Genomic DNA, 21598 nt, shown 5'->3' with positions numbered 1-21598 from the left:
GAGAGAGGGGGAGAGAGGGGGAGAGAGGGGGGGGCAGGGAAGGGGGTAGGGGAGGGGTAGAGGGGAGAAGGGGGTTTAGGGGAGGGAGGGCAGGGGGGTGGGGGGAGATAGAAAGGTGGGGAGGGGAAGAGAGAGGGGGGGGAGGGAGAGAGGGGAGAGGGGAGAGGGAGAGGGGGAGAGAGAGAGGGGGAGAGAGAGGGGGAGAGAGAGAGGGGGAGAGAGAGAGGGGGAGAGAGAGGGGGAGAGAGAGGGGGAGAGAGAGAGGGGGAGAGAGAGAGAGGGAGAAAGAGAGGGTGAGAGAGAGGGTGAGAGAGAGGGTGGGAGAGCGAGGGGGGAGCGAGAGGGGGGGAGAGAGAGGGGAGAGAGAGAGGGAGGGGAAGAGAGAGGGAAGGGGAGAGAGAGGGAGGGGGGTGAGAGAGGGGGGGAGAGAGCGAGAGAGAGGGAGGAGGAGAGGGGGAGGGGGAGAGGAAAAGAGGGGGAGAGAGAGAGAGAAGGGAGATAGAGAGAGAGAGGGAAAGAAAACAGTAAGTTTTGTGAAGGATTTATTGAAAATGTGTACAGAAAAATGACTAAATTTAATGAGTGGATTTGCGGATGTAAAAGTAAAATCGCTAGCGAAATGGTAAATATCTCAGCGTTTTTGCGTCTGGTTTTCGTGGAGTAATGACTCAAAGGCAAAATCAAAATGACACACACACACACACACACACACACACACACACACACACACACACACACACACACACACACACACACACACACACACACCCCACACACACACACACACACACACACACACACACACACACACACACACACACACACACACACACACACACACACACAGTTTTAATAGATACTAGACCAAGTGCAGACCCGTTGGGTCTGTTCCTCCAATGTGCGGTTGGGGGGGGGGGGGGGGCGGCATGCGGCGTCACACACATTAACCACCCCCCACACACACTAACTACCCCCCCCGCACACATGCTAACTACCCCCCTTGTTAATATATTAATATTATTAATTTGCTCCTTTTACCCCATAACCGGCCTATCTACTGACGCATAGCTCTCAACTCGCAGGCGCATCTAGAGAGGAGGGGGGGGGGGTAGAGAGTGAGGGCAAATGGAGAAGGGGGGAGAGAGGGAGAGGGAGAGAGAGGGAGGGGGGGAGAGGGATGGGGGGGAGAGGGGTTAGGGGGAGGGGGAGAGGGAGGGGGAGAGGGGGAGGGAGGGGGAGGGGGAGAGGGAGGGGGAGAGGGAGGGAGGGAGGGAGGGGGAGGGAGAGAGGTGGGTGGGAGGGTAGACGGAGGGAGGGGGGGAGGGGGTTAGAGAGGGAGGAGGGAGAGGGAGGGAGAGGGAGGGGGAGGGGAGAGGGAGAGGGAGGGGAGGGAGGACGGGGGGAGGAGAGAGGGAGGGGAGAGAGGGAGGGGGGACAGGGAGGGGGGACAGGGAGGGGGGACAGGGAGGGGGGACAGGGAGGGGGGACAGGGAGGGGGGACAGGGAGGGGGGACAGGGAGGGGGGACAGGGAGGGGGACAGGGAGGGGGGACAGGGAGGGGGGACAACAGAGAGGGGGGAACAGAGAGGGGGGGACAGGGAGGGGGGGACAGGGAGGGGGGGACAGGGAGGGGGGACAGGGAGGGGGGGACAGGGAGGGGGGACAGGGAGGGGGGACAGGGAGGGGGGACAGGGAGGGGGGACAGGGAGGGGGGACAGGGAGGGGGGACAGGGATGGGGACAGGGAGGGGGGGAATAGGGAGGGGGGGGACAGGAATGGAGGGAACAGGGAGGGGGGGAACGGCCTCGCGGGGCTGGTCCCGACATCGCGCGGGGCTCCAAAAATCTTGCACATGCGCATTGAGGGTGTACACAGCGTCTCGATGGGCTTACGCAGCGTCTTGATGTCGTACGCCTAGCGCGCGGCGTTGCGCGATGACGTCACCGCCCAGCGTGCCATTGCGTGATGACGTCACCGCCCGACGCCGTGCGATGATGACGTCGGGACCATACGCCTCCGCGGTTCGAAGTGGGACCGGCCCCGAGCGGCCGTACGCCTCAAGCGACCACGTTTGGTCGTGAGTGGGCGGGCGTGGGAGCTGCTGGAGGCGTGGCGCGAGCGTACTTCGAGCGGGAGGGGGGGGGGAGTGGAGGAGAGCTGGGCTGCCAAATGAAGAGAGAGAGAGAAGCGGCTTGGATTGGTCGGCATGTGGGCATTGTGACGTCAGAGCTGGTAAGAGCCATTCAGATCTTAAAATTTGAGTTTTGTTTGAGTTTTGTGATCAATTTCACTCAAAATCTGGGGAAATAATTGACCAAGGAGTGGATGTGCGAATGTAAATATAAAATCGCTAGCGAAATGGTAAAAATGTCGGCGTTTTTGCGTGTGGTTTTGGCGGAGTAACGAATCAAATACAAAACGCCGTACAACCACACACCCACATAGTTTTAAAAGTGTATAGATGTGATATGATACATTGAAATTATTTCAGCTGTTGAAGGGAAAACAATGCTACATCATCCTTTCCTTACTTGCCTGAAACCCTGGCTCCTTCACATTATTTCCAGTTTTATTAATATTGTTATGACCTTTGCTCCTATTAATATTTTTTACTTGCTTTTCCCAAACAGCAAATGCAGGGAAATGCAATGCAATGGTGATCCATGTCACATAGTGATCCCCCAGTGTCAGGATCCTGCACAGTAATCATACATTAGGATTATTATTTCACTGATTGACATGTTAATTAGGAGGTATGGGGAAAAGTCAGTTAATCCACAACCTGATTACAGTAAACCCTCGTTATTACAGACCTCTTCATACCGTTTTTTGGTTATAGGGACTGAATCTTTTCAGAACACAGGCTGCTAGTTAAGGGCCTGTCCCACTATAAAAGTTTACCCAAGAGCTCTTCCGAGTTTAAAAAAAAATCAAACTCGTGGTAAGTACGTAGAATGTACGTAGCGGGTACGTCAGAGCTCGGGACATCTCTTAGCAGCTTGTAATGCTAACGGCAGGTACTCGGGAAACGCGGTAAGCTCGTGAAGTTTTTTCAACATGTTGAAAAATGTCCACGAGAGACCCGAGTACCTACGAACGGCTATTACCGTAATTCTCCGAGTTTGAATCAGGGGAAACTTGAATTACCTCGTACAGTGGGACAGGCCCTTTGCACTGCAGAGGCTATTGAAATTGACAAGGCATTGATATTGACAAGGTGTTGATAATGACAAGGCACTGAAATTGACAAGGCGTTGATATTGACAAGTTTTTGAAATTTACAAGGCCATTAAAATTGACTAGCAATTCCTTCGATCGGCATTATTAAACAATGTAATAAACAGCCTTTACTATTTTTAGCTTGCAGGTTCGTGTCTTTGGAAGGTGAAACGGCGTTAATGTTTAAGGTCGATATCCGTTTACCCTGAACGGGTATGTTGGTTGTATGTATGGGCAGTTGGTTGTGGGAATCTCACTTAGAGTGGGACAGGGTTTCCTCACTCCATTACACCACCACCACAACCTCAAAGACCTCCTGCTTTGCTCTCAGTCTCCGACTGCAAGAATCGGCAGCAGGGGCAGTGGTTATTGCCGTTCTCTGGGTGCTCCGGACAAGCTGTTGCCGGGTGACTATCTGGTGCTGCCACGCTCCTCGTGGTGAGGGAGGTCCCACTGGGCTCACAGTGACGAGGCTCCGGGATTCTGACCCGGCGCCTGGGTACTGATGGGGGAACAAACCCTAACTCGGTTATAGCAGATATAATGGAAATACCGGACACCGTTCCCCCCCGTGGCCCGTTATAACGAGGGCTCACTGTTTTTGGAAGTGCTGATGGTTTGACACTTGCTCGCGAGATGCTGTTTTCCAGGCTCCTTTTAAACTCTGACTCCCAAAACCCAAAAACCCCCAACAACCCCCCCCCCCCCCCCACCACCACCACCACCACCACCACCACCACCACCACCACCACCACCTCCCTGTTCCTATGCTTCCGCAAACTTCACAGGGACCCTCCTGGTTACTATGCTCCTTTGAAACTCACCTGTCCTGTTTCACACACTCCCTTTAAAGATTGGATTCACTAGAATATGTTTTATAATACTGTGTAACATTACAAAAAAAATAATTAAAAATCTGTTTGGGGGTTTGATAAAGTAACAACCAATAATACAGTGCATCATCACTAAAGTCCTGAGTATGCTGGATTATCAATTTGTTACTGTACTCCCAACATGTGATTGCTTTGCCTCAAAGGGCCTACAGTCCGTCTGTACTATTGAGGCCAAATACTCAAATGGAGTCGGTGATGTTTAAAAATAAAATGAGTACTTTTAATCCTTGCTCACTATTTGCCATTCCCACAGGCATCTACTCATATCCACTACCCAGTATTCCATACCTTCTGATGGAAACTTAACTGGTCCACAAGCCATTTAGAGTCATGGAGTTATAGAGTGTGGAAACAGGCCTTTCGGCCCAACTTGCCAAATGTCCCAGCTATACTAGTCCCACCTGTCAGCATTTGGTCCATATCCCTCCAAACCTGTCTATCCATGTACCTGTCTAACTGCTTCTTAAATGTGGGGATAGTCCCAGCCTCAACTACCTCCTCTGGCAGCTTGTTCTATAAATCCACCACCCTCAGATCCCTATTATATATTTTCCCTGCTAGATAGCAGTATAGACACATTTGCCAAATCGCAGGTGATGCTCAATAATGATATAAATGAACAGATCAGACCTTGCTGATGTGTGAGTCTTCTTATGTGTCCATTCATGCAGTAGCTTGCATAATGTACAGCCACTGGGCAGTGGACACCTAATTGGCCCCATGCCATTATATATTTTCTGTGCATGCACATGATGCTGAAACCAACACAATGCCACTCCCATTCTAAGCGATTCTCCCGCTGAGCCTGTAAATCTGCGGAACTATTTATTTACCCTCCAATCTTCCCACAGTTTAACCAGCGCTTCGTGATAAATCCACCTTCCCTTCTCTTTCTCAAAAATAATTTTGTCAAAGATCTCATTAAAATTGTCCTTAAAAGTTTCTGTCCTCACTCTTCCTGTTAGTAGCACACACGCCTCAAAATCAGAGGATTCTAGGTTCAACTCTTACTCCAGAAACATTGGTCCAAATGTGCAGACTGACACTTTAGTGCGGTAGAAATGTGTAGGAAGGAACTGCAGATGCTGGTTTACACCAAAGATAGACACAAAATGCTGGAATAACTCAGCGGGACAGGTAGCATCTCTAGATAAAAGGAATGGGTGATGTTTCGGGTCAAAACCCTTGTTCTGAAGAAGGGTCTCGACCCGAAACGTCACCCATTCCTTCTATCCAGAGATGCTGCCTGTCCCGTTGAGTTACTCCAGCGTTTTGTGTCTAAGTTCAGTGCAGTACTTGGGAGCAGCTGCATTGTTGGAAGGGTCATCGTTGGGGAAACATTTACACAAGGCTCTTCACATTTCTAAAGTGTACAACACTACACTCTGTGGATGTGCTTGGTATCCCTAATGGCAGAGTCTACATTACAGTGCTTTAATGCCCATGTGTCGATGTCAGGAGATCCCAGAGGCTATTGTTGGAGAATCTGACTGTTTAGACCCTGCCGGAGTCACAGAAACCTGGCCCAATGTACTCCCAAATAAATATACAGCACTGACCTTTTACAATCAATGTTTATGATCTGGGGTGCATTTTCTTGTGAGCATTTCTTTCATTTAAGCAATACCAACTGCCAGGTTATGGTGTTGGCATAACTTGATAAACTACAGTATGTTGCATTGCAATCTACACTTCATGCGAGAGCCTTGTATTCCTTCCAGTAAATTTCCACTAGTATTTTGTTTTGAGTTGAAATGCACTTTGAATGATTTTTTTTTCTTCATTCCAAAAGGATTGGGATAATTTAGTGCTTTTTATTAAGTTTCATAACTTGTTTTGGATTTGTTCACAAGAAAGAATATTTGTAATCTGTAAATTTAATTTTCTTTAATAAAAATGTTCTGGATATTGTGCAATCTTTCAGTGTAAGCTTCAACCGCCAGCATCGGTATACTCAATTAAATCATAACCACATTCCCATGGTTTAGTTTAGTTTAGAGATGGTGGTGGAGAATCCGTGTGGTGGCTGGTGACGAGGTGCATTCAAACCGGAATCTCCTTGCATGATTAAAAAAAAACAGCAGAGGAAATTGTTCTGAATGTACAGTATATAATTCAGTAGACGACCAGGCTGATTAATAAAAGTGCAGAGCAGATGTGAAAAGGAAATAAAAGGCACAAATAAGGTGTAAATGAGCAAATTACCTAAAGAGGAATAAAAGTTATTTCTCAAATATTTACACGTTTGATGGGTTCAGTCACGCATGCAACCTCACAGTTTTGGAACATTAACAAACATGAATACACTGCTCTCATCTAAACCATTGGTATAGTCTGGAAATACCCCAGCCGTCCTCATGGTATCCTCCTCCTCCTCTTTCTTCTTAATAGTCCCTCAGGATCAAGCATGACTTGGTTCCACTCTGGCTATTGAGGCCCATGTGAGAACTACAGAGCCTTCCACAGATGAGGCAGAATATGCCCGATAAGCGGGGAGATGAGTAGTTTGTGAGGTGGTGTGCTCTATTGGCCTTTTACATGAACCTGAGATCCCGAATGCCATCTCGGATGTTGCTTCTCCACTTTGAGCACTGATACGCTCTGAGATTCTGAGGAGTCAGCTGGAAGTCATGTTTTTCAAGGAGGATTGTGCACATCTTAGAATTATTTCCCTCTATTAGCCTGGTATCCACTTCCCCAGAATGAACACAAAACAGGCTGTCTGACTTGCAATTCTTGCATCAGGCATGCAGAAGGTATGTCCTGTGCATAATTAAGGTCTCAATGGTGGGGCTTTTGGCCTGGGAGTGGCCTCTGGCTTTATTCCTTCAGTGAATTTGTTATTTTTGCCGAGACAGCACAAGTGGTACCTCTCTAGTGTCTTGAATACTTAGTGCTTGTGATAGGCATTCTGGTTGTGAGAAGCATATAGGAGGCAAGCAACTTTTCTACTCAGTAGACCATGAGTTTCATACCAGGAATGAAGTTGTCAAATATTTTAGTTTAGTTTAGTTTAGAGATACGGCGCGGAAACAGGCCCTTCATCCCACCGGGTCCAGGCCAACCAGCGATCCCCGCACACTCTACACACAATAGTGACAATTTACAATTATACCAGGCCAATTAACCTACAAACCTGTACGTCTTTGTAGTGTGGGAGGAAACAAGAGAAAACCCACACAGGTCACGGGGAGAACGTAAAACTCCGTACAGACAGCACCCCTGGTCAGGATCGAACCAGGGTCTCTGGTGCTGCAAGGCAGCAACTCTACCGATGCGCCACCGTGCAGCCCAGCCTCATTGGGAGCATCCAACCTGTTACTGATCCATAACCTAGAAATGGTCCATTCATTTCTACTTACAGTTTTCTGTCCATTACCTGATGTTAATCTCTGCTAATATATGACTATAATCAAAGCAGCCCTATTAGACTTTACTTGATATTACGTGGAGCAAAATAGAATGGCTGGAGACTGGCTTCCCTGACGATCTCTGGAGGAATTTGAGGCAGATCATCTATTTGGCATTTCTTACTAAACATGGTTGTTCAGCCTTGTTATGTAATCATTAAATCATACAGAACAGAAATAGGCATTTTGACCCATCTCATCCACGCTGACCATGATGCCTACCTATACTAATCTGATCTGCTTACTTTAGGTCCTTACTAGACTAAGTGGGACCCGTTGGGTCCCATGTTCACACGGGAGGGCCGGTCCCCCAATGCAATATTCCACCTCTCCACCAATTCCAATATTGGTGGCCAGTGGGGGGGGGGGGGGGCTTTCTGGAGAGCTGGTATGGGTGTTGTTGGCTGCAGGGACTACTGGTCTCCAGAGGGCTGGTATGGACATTGTGGGCCAAATGGATTCTTGGGGTGGCAACTCAGTCCCTCAAGCCTGATGTGCTGGCAGCTCACTCACGGCTGGTGGGCTGGCAGTTGACTCACGGTTATTCCTTGAAATTCCATTTCAAGCAGTGTGCAAGGCCACCAAATTCAAATCTATTTTCCTACCATTTCAAGCAGGGTGCAAGGCCACCAAATTTGTGCAGTTTCTTACCTCTTCGAGCAGGGTGCAAGGCCACAAAATTCAATTGCAGTTTCATACTACTTCAAGCAGGGTGCAAGGCCACCAAATTCAAGTGCAGTTTCATACCATTCAAGGAGGGTGCAAGGCCACCACATTCAAATGCAGTTTCATACCATTTCATGCAGGGTGCAACAACACCACATTCAAATGCGGTTTCATACCATTTCATGCAGGGTGCAAGGCCACCATATTCAAATGCAGTTTCATACCATTTCAAGCAAGGTGAAACCACCATAAAACCACACAAAACACCACATACAGTTCAGTAGACATTCAGTGTGTTCAGTTGATTCACAGCTTAGTTGTGACCTCTCCCTCCCCCATCATACTGAGCCACACCCACACTTCCGGGTTTTATAATCCCTCCCCCTTCCACTGGAAAAGGTGTGGCCTTCATGGTGTGATTGACAGGAGAGAGATTCTCAACATTTTTAAAACACTAACAACCATTAGCAGTGCATTTTTACTTCATTAGCAGTGCATTTTTACTTCATTAGCAGTGCATTTTTACTTCATTAGCAGTGCATTTTTACTTCATTAGCAGTGCATTTTTACTTCATTAGCAGTGCATTTTTACTTCATTAGCAGTGCATTTTTCTTCAAACCAACCTTATTTTAATTTTCAAACCACATTAAGGGCACTCACAGTCGAGTAGACATGTGTTCAGTGTTATTCAGAGCTCAGAGAGACGTGACGGCTTCCTCCATCTTGCAGAGACTGAGTGAGGCACACCACTTTCTGGTTTTATAGTCCCTCCCCCTCCCTCCAGCAGGGGCAGCAGAGAGAATGGCAAATTATTAAAAAACATTAATATCTCTCTGATTTTTCATCGATGGGAAACATCCTCCGGTCTCGGAAGGCGGAGGTGCGCTCTGAGCGAGGTGGCCAAAAATGACGGCCGTAGGTGGCAGCGTTCTCTCGGAAATCGCAGCACAGCGAGCCAAAAGTGGTCAAGATCAGACTTTTAGTAATATAGATTCCTCTATTCCATTGCTATTTAAGTACCTGTCCAAATTCCTTTTTTATCATCTCCTTTGGCAGCTTGTTCAAGGTAACCATCGCTCTCCATGGATAACAAAATGGATAACATCCTCCATGTACTTGCCCACGCATTCAACGTGTCTATGTTGCCATGGAGCTTCTCTGCATCCACCTCGTAACTCACAATCTCACTATGTTTTGTGTTTTTTTTAAATTTTTATAGATACAGCACAGAATCAGGCCCTTCGCCCACCGAGTCTGTGCTGACCAGCGATCCCCCTACACCAACACTATCCTACACACACGATGGGCAATTTACAATTTTACCAAGCCAATTAACCTACAAACCTGGACATCTTTGGAGCGTGGGAGGTAGATTTTCCAAACACAATTTCCCTTTCATAAATCTATGTTGACTTTGTCTAATCCTGTGTATATTTCCAAAGTCTTCTGCTATTGCATCCTTTATAAAAAAACATCCCTTAAAATAGCATTTTCCTCACCGCTGATGTTAGGTTAACCAGTCTGTAATTCCAATCTCCTTCCTTTTGTACATAATAACGCTACATTTGTTACTCTCCAATCTGCAGGAATTGTTCCAATATCTACAGATCCAATATGTCTATGGCCACTCCTTGTCATATCTGAGATGTAGAATATCAGGCTCTGGGGATTTACAAGCTTTCAGTATCATTAATTTCTCTGGAATTTTTCTTTTACTATTAATAATTTCCTTTTTATTTGTCCTTTCGTTAGTTTCTGGTTTCCTGGAACGTCTGGAAATGTAGTTACATTCTTTTCTGTGAACACAGAACAAAAGTACTTGTTTAATTGCTCAGTCATTTCTTTGTTCCTCATTGTGCATTCTGCATCTGACTCCAAGGAACCTATTGGGTGGGAAGGAACTGCAGATGCTGGTTTACACTGAAGATAGACACAAAATGCTGGGACAGGCAGCATCTCTGGAGAGAAGGAATGGGTCGAGTCGCCTGAAGAAACATTTTGACCTGAAACATCACCCATTTCTTCTCACCAGAGATGCTGCCTGTCTCACTGAGTTACTCCAGCATTTTGTTTTCTATCTTCTATGTTTGACTGCACTATATCTTTTCTTTTTACATACTGGTAGAAGCTTTTATAGTCCAATTATACGTCCTTTACAGGTTTCCCCTCATACACTCTGCTCACAATCAAACCCTTTTGCTGAATCTTATAAACTGCTCCCTATTCTCAGTCCTGCAACATCTCTGGCAACATTATTTGCTTCCTCTTTGGACTTAAAAACATGCGGAATTTATTTTGCAAGGGAGTTTCTTTACACATGTTTGACCAGATACCATGAAACTTCAGTCACCAATGATAACTCCAAAAAGCAAATTCCAAACTAATGCATCCCTCTGTAGCCACCTCTTGTAAAATATAAAGTAGTTCTTTCTTAAACATCTTGTAAAATATAGGTGTGTCTGAATATAATAAATGGAAACGCAAGATCAGGCATTCAATAAGATCTTGGCTCATCTTTTCCCTTGGTGCCATTTTCCTGCACAAGCTTCATATTTGATCTCACTTAATATCTAACAATAATTATATATCTGAGCCTCCATAGCTCTCTTGTGGCGAAGACATTTCTGCTGAGAACAAAGGTGGACCTGGCGCGAGGATACTTTGTAACTCTGGGTGCCCTTTTTGTGGTGACTATTTGCTTACCCCGGGTATAAATGCAAGCAAAGAATTTCACGGTGACTTGTCACATGTTACAATAAAGTATTCCTTCATTCATTCATGCATTCATTCATTCATTCATTCATTCATTCATTCATTCATTTGTCTCTGTTTTGAATGAAGAAAACTACAATCTGGATTCACCACCTCTATCCAGTCAAGCACCTTAAAAACATTATACGTTTCAATACCATCTCTCATTCATCTGAACAGGTGAGAGTGCATCCTTAAGGGCCTGTCCCACTTGGCCGTCATTTGAGCGTAATTTACGTGACATCATTTACGCGTCACGACTCACGACGCGTGTCGTGACACGCACGTGATGCGCGCATGATGCGCATTATGTGCGCATGGTGCGTGGTGACATAGGCAGTGACGCGCGATCGCGCGCGGCTCCCCAGGATTTTGGGATGTACAAAATCTTCGCGCGCCATCTGCGTGACGCGCAAATGAGGCCCAAGTGGGACAGGCCCTTTAGTCTGTTGACTCTCTCCTCATATCCCAAACCCAAAAACCAGGAATGGACCTTGTAAGGCAACACCGGAGATTGCAGATACTATAATCTGAAACAGAAAGCAACGAACTGCTGGAAGAACTCAACACATCAGGCAGCATCTGTGAGGATGGAAGGGCAGTCGGTGTTTAGGACTGTGACCATGAATCAGGACTACTTCTCTAGTCCATCCACATAAATAAAGCAGCTCATCCCAGAGTGATGTTGGTACATCTCTACCCCACTCACTCCAAATCCTTCATATTTTTCGGAAAGTATGGTATCCCGAACTGGACACACTTTTTCCAATTAGGTTAAATTTGGTTTACTTTAGTTTAGTTTATTATCGTCACATGTACCAAGGTACGGAGAAAAGCTTTATTGTTGCGTGCTATCCGGTCAGCGAAAAGATTGCAATCAAGCCGTCCACAGTGTACAGATATAGGATAAAGAGAATAACGTCTAGTACAACATAGTCCAATACAGTCTGATTAAAGATAGTTCAAAGGGCCCCAATGAAGTTGATGGGAGTCTGGACTGCTCTCTAACTGGTGAGAGGGTGGTTCAGTTGCCTGATAACAGCTGGGAAGGAACTGTCCCTGAATCTGGAGGCATGTGTTTGCAAACTTCTGTACCTCTTGCCTGAAGGAAGAAGGGAGAAGAGGGAGAGACTGGTCCTTGATTATGCTGCTGGCCTTCCTGAGGCAACATAAAATGTAGATGGAATCGACGGAAGGGAGGATAGTTCGTGTGATGATCTCAGCTACATCTACAGCTCTCTACAATTTCTTGTGGTCTTGGATGGGGCTGTTCCCAAACCAGGCTGTGATGCTACCTGATCAATTGTAGAAAGTTGTTGGGGATATGCTTAACCTCCTAACCTTTGTAAGGAATTAGAGATATTGGTCTGCTTTCTTGGCCATGCTTCAATGGCTGGTCCAGGACAAATAGCTGGAGATAGTTATTTTTAAGAATTTGAAGCTTTCAACCATCTCCACTTTGGCACCCTCAATGTATGTGTGAGTACTGCTTTGCTTCCTGAAGTCAATCACTGTCTCCTTAGTCTTTCTGACATTGAACAAGAGGTTGGTGTCTTGGCACCAGGTTACGAGTTTCCCGATCTCCTTCCTGTACTCTGTATCATCATTATTTTCAAGAGAGAGCTAGATAGGGCTCTTAAAGATTGCGGAGTCAGGGGATATGGGGAGAAGGCAGGAACGGGGTACTGATTGTGGATGATCAGCCATGATCACAGTGAATGGCGATGCTGGCTCGAAGGGCTGAATGGCCTACTCCTGCACCTATTGTAAAATAAAATTATTTGATCTCTGACCCACTACAGTGGTGTTGTCTGCAAATTTGTAAATTGAGTTGGATTGGCTGCACAGAAATGAGTGTATAATAATGTTCTATAATGATTCATCACATCTGCGTGTAAGTTGAGAGAATTAATTTAAATGGATGAACTAGAGAAGCAGTCCTGATGCAGGGTCTCAGCCTGAAACGTCGACCATTCTTTTGCCTCCACTGCAACAAAGATTTTTTTTAGTTCAGATTGGTAAAACGTATACCTAATAAATCTGCCTGGAGATAAAACCAAATCTGGTTTATACTGTAATATACTGTAGTTTTGATATAATAATAACAATAATAATAATAATAAATTTTATTTATGGGCGCCTTTCAAGAGTCTCAAGGACACCTTACAAAAATGTAGCAGGTAGAGGAAAAACATGTTAGGGGAATGAAATAAATAGTAGAGACATGACTATAGAGACAAAGATATACTGTGCTTTGCCCAATCTGGATGATGAAGCACACAATCAGGAAGTTGTGTTTAAGTTGTATCCCATGTAGATTTAGGGAATGATACAATGATACAATTATACAATTTATTTGTTGTCATTTGAACCTCATTGAGGTTCAAACAAAATTTGGTTTCTGCAGTCATACAAACAAGAAAAAGAACCAAGACACAACATAATTTACACAAACATCCATCACAGCGAATCTCCTCCTCACTGTGATGGAAGGCAAAGTCTTATCTCTCCCCTGCTCTCCTCATTCTCCTCCCGATGTCAAAGTCAAAGCCCCCGGCGGGCGATGGTAAATAAGCCCCCGCGCCGGACGATGCAAGGCCTTGCTCCGGGTCTTGATGTTAAAGCCCCCTGCGGGAATAAAGAACCAAATCCACGCTAGTCCGGCATACCTTCTGGGAATTAAAGTTCACAAACAGTTCAGAAACTGATTAACCATCAAAACCTGCAAGGAAATCAGGAAGACGCCAGAAAACGGGTTACAAACGCAAGTTTACAGTTGTTGTTCATCAAATGTGTTCATCAATCAGTCTCGAACCGAAACATCACCTATTCCTTCGCTCCAGAGATGCTGCCTCACCCACTGAGTTTCTCCAGCATTTTTGTCTATCATCAATCAGTAAGTTACTTATATTTCACGGTTACTTTAAAATAAATGCAAGCAGTATAGTGTGTCCATGGACACAGTTTTCTCTGTGCTTCTTTGGGTGTTCTATTGTAATCCCAATTAGACAAGACGGATGTGTCATGTGTCTGCTTTTCAATCAAAGTAGTAATGCCACTTAAGATGCATACAGTATCAAATATTTCATGAATCAATGTCTTACTCTCATAGGTCAAGGCATTGAGTATGTCATGAAGTAGCTTTATAGGACTTTGGTCAGGCCACATTTCGCGTATTGCAAGCAGTTCTGGTCACCCCATTATGTGTAGGATGTAGAGGCTGTGGAAAGTTAGGAAATACACAATGAATGGTAGGATATGGAGCTGGGTAGAGCATGAGAGAGAGGGACCATGGTGTCCACAAATCTTTTGTTCAGTGGATAATGTAGTTAATGTGCCATGAAGATTATCCCCCTTTAATAAAGAGGTATAGAATGTGAGAGCAGGGAGATTTGATTCTCAGTCATAGAGTGATACAGTGTGGAAACAGGCCTGTCGGCCCAACCTGCCCACACTGGCCAACAAGGTTGTGCTGGAGTTGTATGAAATGTCACTTAAACAGTTAGAATATCTCTCCTTCCCTCTCTCCATCCCTCCTCCACCCAAGTCATTGTACCAGCTTCAAAGCCATCTTGTTGAGTCTCATTGTCTATAACTCATTTTCACCCAGCTCACAGCTAACAATGGCTCTTTTCCTTCATCATCGTTAATTTTTTACATATCTTTCATCCATTTGTTCTATCTCTCTCTAGACCACCCTTCTATCTCTTGTTTCCCTTTCCCCTGACTCTCAGTCTGAAGAAGGGTCTTGACCCAAAACGTTGCCCATTCCTTTTCTCCATTGATGCTGTCTGACCCGCTGAGTTACTCCAGCTTTTTGTGTCTATCTTCAGTTAGAAAATCGTGCTTCAGAAAGGATGTGATAACACTATTCATTATTAGGAGAATTTGGCTCGGTTAAGATAGTGTACTTTGAAACAAAAGAGATTATACGGTGCATTAAATGTGGTGTATGCATTTATGTTGGACATGGGAAGAGTGAATCAGGAAGATCTGTTTCAACAAGTAGTGTGATAAATAATGAAGTGATATAGATTTAAACAAATTAGTTGAAAGGGAGTCGAGAACAATAGTTTTCAGTGTAAGTGTGGTGAACGCAGAACCCTTCATTGTGTAAAACATATCAGCATAAGCTCCAGATGTGTTGGAAATTGCACTGTGAGCGATAGAGAGCTGGGAAAGTGATCAAAATAAATACCTTTTGGCCAAATAAAGAGAATGGGTCTCCTTCAGGCTGTCCCACTTTTGCCACCTTGATAGGTCGCCAAAATTTTCAACATGTTGAAAATTCAGCGGAGACCAGAAAGACTTTGGAGACCTCTCATGACCATAGGAGACCTCTCACAACCGTACAGGCTGTATGGTTCTGAGAGGTCTCCTACGGTCATGAGAGGTCACCTGCGACATATCACCAGGGGTCGGTTGCCTGTATGGTTGTGAGAGGTCTCCTATGGTCGTGAGAGGTCTCCAAAGAGTCGTAGCGTCTTTCTGGTCGCCGCTGAACTTTCAACATGTTGGAAATTTCGGCGACCTATCACGGGTGCCGGCAGTTGCCTGTAAAGGTTGTGTAAGTGGGACAGGTCCTTAAGGGGGGGGGGGGGGGCAGGGAGAGGGTTGAATGGCAGATGCGCAGTGACAAAGGCTATAGAGGAAAAGAAGATGAAAGAATGTCAGGTAAGTACACCTCACTCTTTACCCCCTCCCCCCCCCCTCGCCGCACCCTGGCGTGCACCCACTTCTCCCATGTCTCTAGTCAATCTGCTTCTTTCCCCTCCTCCATTTGCTCATCTCCCATTCTCCCATATTTCCCTTATACCTCCTCTCTTTCCCTTCCCCCATCCTTTTCCGCACATATTCCTCCCTCTGGCATATCCTCTATATCCTCTATATCCACCCCTCTCCTCATCTATATCCACCTCTCATATATATTCACCCTCTCCTCATCCATATCCACCTCTCCTCATGTATATCCATCCCTCCCCTCCCCTATATCCACCCCTCTCCTCATCCATATCCACCTCTCCTCATGTATATCCATCCCTCCCCTCCCCTATATCCACCCCTCTCCTCATATATCCACCCATTACTTGCCAGGCTTTACGCCACCTCTTTTCCAGCTTTCTGTTCCTTAAACCATCAGTCTGAAGAAGGGTGCCAACCCAAAATGCCATCTGTCCATATCCTCCACAGGCATCACGCCAGACCTACTGAGTTCCCCCAGCTTTTCGTTGTTTACTCAATATTCCAGCATCTATAGTTTCCTCTATCTCCATGATGGTCATAAATTTCCACAATAGAACAAACTCTCCCCTGCTCAAACACTCCTTTGTATGCTTCTGTACTTCTGCATATTCCCCAAAGCCCTCGCCACAGATAGGAACTACTTTTTCTTAACTTTTCACTCTCTTCGCTATCCCTCCTCCTCTACAGATGACCTTCTGTAAAACCATTCCCTGGAACCAAGTTTGTTTCACTTTTCATAATGAGTTTCTTTCTCACATTTTTCCCCTCTTGGGCTTCCATGAAACTCTTGGGACATTTCACTACATTAAAGATATTTTATAAATGTTTGCTACCAAGAGATAGGAGAGGTGTATGGCTTCCTTACAGCATTGCAATCTGATATCAGAGTTAATTGATATAAACTGAAAGATATATAGTTGGGGCCGGGGTAGAACCATTTATTAATTGTTTAGTCACCTACTATCTTTCTTAGCAGACAGTTTATGTTGGCAAGAAATGTGCTGTCCTTTTCCTGTGAATGATAAACACTGAGAGAAACCTGTTGTGTTTCACAAATTACTAATCCATTCAACTCTTGGCAGGAAGCTCTGGCCATGTAAAGGCCAACAAACTTCAAAGAAGAGCAACTTTGAGCAATCTTTATTGTTACACGGCAGGCATTCTGTGAACACTGTACGTGTGTTAATGAGCCAAGCTGAAGGGACTTTGTCTGTTTTTAACACTCACTATTGAAAACGTGTTTCCTGATTGAAAGAAAACTTGATTTACCACATTAGTTTCTACATAGGTTGACAATAAGTTTTTTTTTAAACCACGGTCAGGTCAACTTATCTGAAATACATAGACAACCTTCTTAAAAATAAGAGAATTGCATCTTTCCCATGTCATTTACAACCTGCTAACTATGAGAATATGATTTGAAATACGTAGTTGAAAAATAAACGCTTTAATTTTAGTTTTAGAGATACAGCTCAGAAACAGGCCCTTCGGCCCACCGCGTCAGTGCCGTCCAGCGATCCCCGTACTTTAACACTATCCTACACCCACTAAGGGCAATTTTTTACATTTACCAAGCCAATTAACCTGCAAACCTGGACATCTTTGGAGTGTGGGAGAAAACCGAAGATCTCGGGGAAAACCGAGATTTTCGGCAGCAACTCCACCGCTGCACCACCATGACCGCAAAATTTAGGCCCTATTTTAAGGCCTAAATCTGCTGCCACTTCATACCACTCTTCACATTGTTCTACTGGGTTATTAAAACAAAATGCAACCACATCCCAACTTATTTGTGTTATCTGAGTATTTTATCCTACATTGTTTGTTCCATGATAACTTTTAAAGTATACTGTTCAGTTTAGTTTCAAGAGACGGCGCGGAAACAGGCTCTTCGGCCCACCGAGTCCGCACTGACCAGCGATCCCAACACACTAACACTATCTTACACACATCAGGGACAATTTACATTTATGTCAAGCCAATTAACCTACAAACCTGTACGTCTTTGTGGAATGGGAGGAGACAAAGATCTTGGAGAAAACACACGCATTTCAAGGGGAGAACGTACAAATACCTAACAGACAAGCACCTAGGTGACTAGTGGTGACTCTGAATCTCTTCACCAGAATGAGCTTGGGTGAATTAGGGCTGGGCCAGTCAGTTCTCCACAGTATGAATGAATACAAATAACAAATGAATTAAGACTTGTTGCTTTTGAGTTAGAGACAGGGTAAGGTATTTGGCTGGGCTTGCAGCAAACAGTTGATAATGCTCCTAACAATGACTGTTTATTCAAAACACAGTTTATTAAAATTGCAAAAGAAACTGAACTCAAGGGCAAGGGCAAGATTGCTTTACCAAAGGGACACGAGGGACATAGACATAGAAACATAGAAAATTGGTGCAGGAGGAGGCCATTCGGCCCTTCGAGCCTGCACCGCCATTCAATATGATCATGGCTGATCATCCAACTCAGTATCCTGTACCTGCCTTCTCTCCATACCCCCTGATCCCTTTAGCCACAAGGGCCACATCTAACTCCCTCTTAAATATAGCCAATGAACTTGCCTCAACTACCTTCTGTGGCAGAGAATTCCAGAGATTCACCGCCAATTTTTTCGGCGACTGCTGGCGTCATTGACTGACGGTATCAGGGTCGCCGAAAGATTTTGAACGTTTCAAAATCCAGAGGCGACAAAAAAAATGTTGCGACACTTGAGGAGACGCCGCTCGTCAACACGTCATCTCGCCGCATCACACGTGACGCCGTGACTTTTTCTGTGACCTGATACGTCAGTCAATGATGACGGCAGTTGCCGAAAAAATCACCAAGTGGGACAGTCAAGTCAAGTCAAGTCAAGTTTATTTGTCACATACACATACAAGATGTGCAGTGAAATGAAAGTGTCAATGCCTGCGGATTGTGCAAAACAACTACAGAACAGAATAGAACAGAATCAGTATTTACATGTTAGAAAAATAAAACAGCAATTTAAAAAAAGACACAACACAACAGTAAATTGGTACAGTAAATTAGTCTCTGGTGAGATAAGAGTTTACAGTCCTAATGGCCTGTGGGAAGAAACTCCGTCTCATCCTCTCTGTTTTCACAGCAAGACAGCGGAGGCGTTTGCCTGACTGTCCGTTGCTGGGGTGGAAGGGGTCCCCCATAATGTTGCTGGCTCTGGATCTGCACAGACTGTTGCACAGTTCCTGCAGGAGGGCGAGTGTAGTTCCCATAGTGCGTTCAGTTGAACGCACTACTCTCTGCAGAGCCTTCTTGTCCTGGGCAGAGCAGTTCCCAAACCAGATTGTGATGTTTCCGGACAAGATGCTTTCTACAGCCGCTGAGTAGAAGCACTGAAGGATCCTCAGAGAGACTCTGAATTTCCTCAGCTGCCTGAGGTGGTAAAGGCGCTGCCTTGCCTTACTCACGAGTGCGGCAGCGAGTGATGTCCATGTCAGATCCTCTGTGATGTGGACTCCCAGTCAAGTGCTGTCCCTTCTACCTCCCAGGGGATTCACCCCCATCATCATGATGGCAGTCTACATCACACCCAGGCAGGCATTTGACTAACATTTGAGGAACCATGTGCCCACCATGTCAGCCCGGGTCTTCAATAAGGTTAGCTTGAAGCCGACACTTACAAACTACCATCAATGTGTGTTGTGCAGCACCAGAGGATAAACATTCCCTGCTACTGCCATTACACCATCGAGAGATGTTTATCACTTCACTCCTCACCCACACTTTGGTGAATCAGACCTGCTGGCTGTGCTTACTCCTGTGAATGGGCAGAAACTGAGGAGTGCAGCTCCAGCAAAAGAGATTGTACAGAGCTGGTCAAGTGAGGCAGAGGTGTAACATGGCAACAGATTGGACTCTGTGGACTGGACAATGTTCAAGGACTCAGCAACAGACCTGAACAAAAATGCCATGGTTGTTACTGACTTCACAAGGAAACGTGTGGAGAAGAGTGTTACAACCAATACCATCTGAGTGTTCACTGACCAGAAAGTTTGGATCAGCTGCGAGATCCACAATCTACTGAGGACCAGATCTCGCATGTTCAAGTCTTGTGCTCCAGACCCATGCAAGAAGTCCAGAACGACCTCCAGAATCCATCACGGGAACAAAAGACACTTGTGGTCTAAACCAGAAGCTCAAGTGAACACTCGGGTACTGTGGCATTGTGGCACTGTGGCACTGTTGCACTGTTGCACTGTGGCACTGTGGCACTGTGGCACTGTTGCACTGTGGCACTGTGGCACTGTTGCACTGTTGCACTGTTGCACTGTGGCACTGTGGCACTGTTGCACTGCTGCACTGTTGCACTGTTGCACTGTTGCACTGTGGCACTGTTGCACTGTGGCACTGTGGCACTGTGGTACTGTGGCACTGTTGCACTGTTGCACTGTTGCACTGTGGCACTGTTGCACTGTGGCACTGTGGTACTGTGGCACTGTTGTACTGTGGCACTGTTGCACTGTGGCACTGTTGTACTGTTGCACTGTTGCACTGTTGCACTGTGGCACTGTTGCACTGTTGCACTGTGGCACTGTTGCACTGTTGCACTGTTGCACTGTTGCACTGTTGCACTGTGGCACTGTGGCACTGTTGCACTGTGGCACTGTTGCACTGTGGCACTGTGGCACTGTGGCACTGTGTATTGTATTCAAATTTATTGTATTGTATTGTATTCAAATTTATTGTCATTGTCTCAGTTAGAGACAACAAAATGAATTTCCCTTACAGGCAGTATCATAAAAATAAAAATAAATAAATAATAATAAATAATAAAACATATTAAAAATAAAATAGAATTTAAAAAAAAGCACAAACAGTGAAAGTCCACGACACAACATAACACAGTGGCACCAAGGTGAGGAAGGCACCATAGTCCAGCCAGCCTCCCCTCCGTTCTTCCCAGATGTTCACTCGTGGTCGAGGCCTTCCTAGCACCCGCAGTCGCCGCCCTGGGTGGCCCGATGTTCAGGCCCTCATGCCGGGCTGGTGGAACGCCGACGCCGAACCCTGACGGTGAACATCCTCCTCAGCGGCCCGGACCTCCCGATCAGCCGCCTCCCGCAGCCGGAGTCCGCAGCTCCCGTGTCCGCAGGCCGAGCCGGGCAGAGTCGCAGGACCCCGCGCTGTCCATCAACACCGCCCGCGTTGGGAGCTCCGCAAACCGCAGCTCCATGATGTCGGTGCCGCAGGTCCAGCACTCCGGGCTCCAGACGGCAATCCCCGGTAAGGCATCGCCAGCCCCGCGATGTATCAGCGCTGTCCCGCCGCTGCTGGAGCTCTGGTCGATCCCGGCAGGAAAGGCCACGCCAATCCAGTAGGTAGGCCGCTGGGGGGGGGGGGGGGGACGAGGACGCGACTCGAATAATAGTCGCGTCTTCACCAGGAAGCGGCTGAAGGACGGTATCCCCCGCACCGTACCCTCTTCCCCCACATAAAAACACAAAAAAACCACAAAAAAAACACACTTTTACATAACTAAATAAACAAAAAAACAAAAAGATACCGGACTGTAGGTGGAGGCTGCTGGCACCAGCGCCACCGGAAGTACAACTGTGGTACTGTTGCACTGTGGCACTGTGGCACTGTGGTACTGTTGCACTGTGGCACTGTGGTACTGTTGCACTGTGGTACTGTTGCACTGTGGTACTGTTGCACTGTGGCACTGTGGTACTGTTGCACTGTGGTACTGTTGCACTGTTGCACTGTGGTACTGTTGCACTGTGGTACTGTTGCACTGTGGCACTGTGGCACTGTGGTACTGTTTCACTGTGGTACTGTTGCACTGTTGCACTGTTGCACTGTGGCACTGTGGCACTGTGGTACTGTTTCACTGTGGTACTGTGGCACTGTGGCACTGTGGCACTGTGGCACTGTGGCACTGTGGCAC

Source organism: Amblyraja radiata, chromosome 15 (genome assembly GCF_010909765.2).
Source record: "Amblyraja radiata isolate CabotCenter1 chromosome 15, sAmbRad1.1.pri, whole genome shotgun sequence".
NCBI lineage: Eukaryota > Metazoa > Chordata > Chondrichthyes > Rajiformes > Rajidae > Amblyraja > Amblyraja radiata.
Note: the sequence above shows the minus strand (reverse complement) of the source record.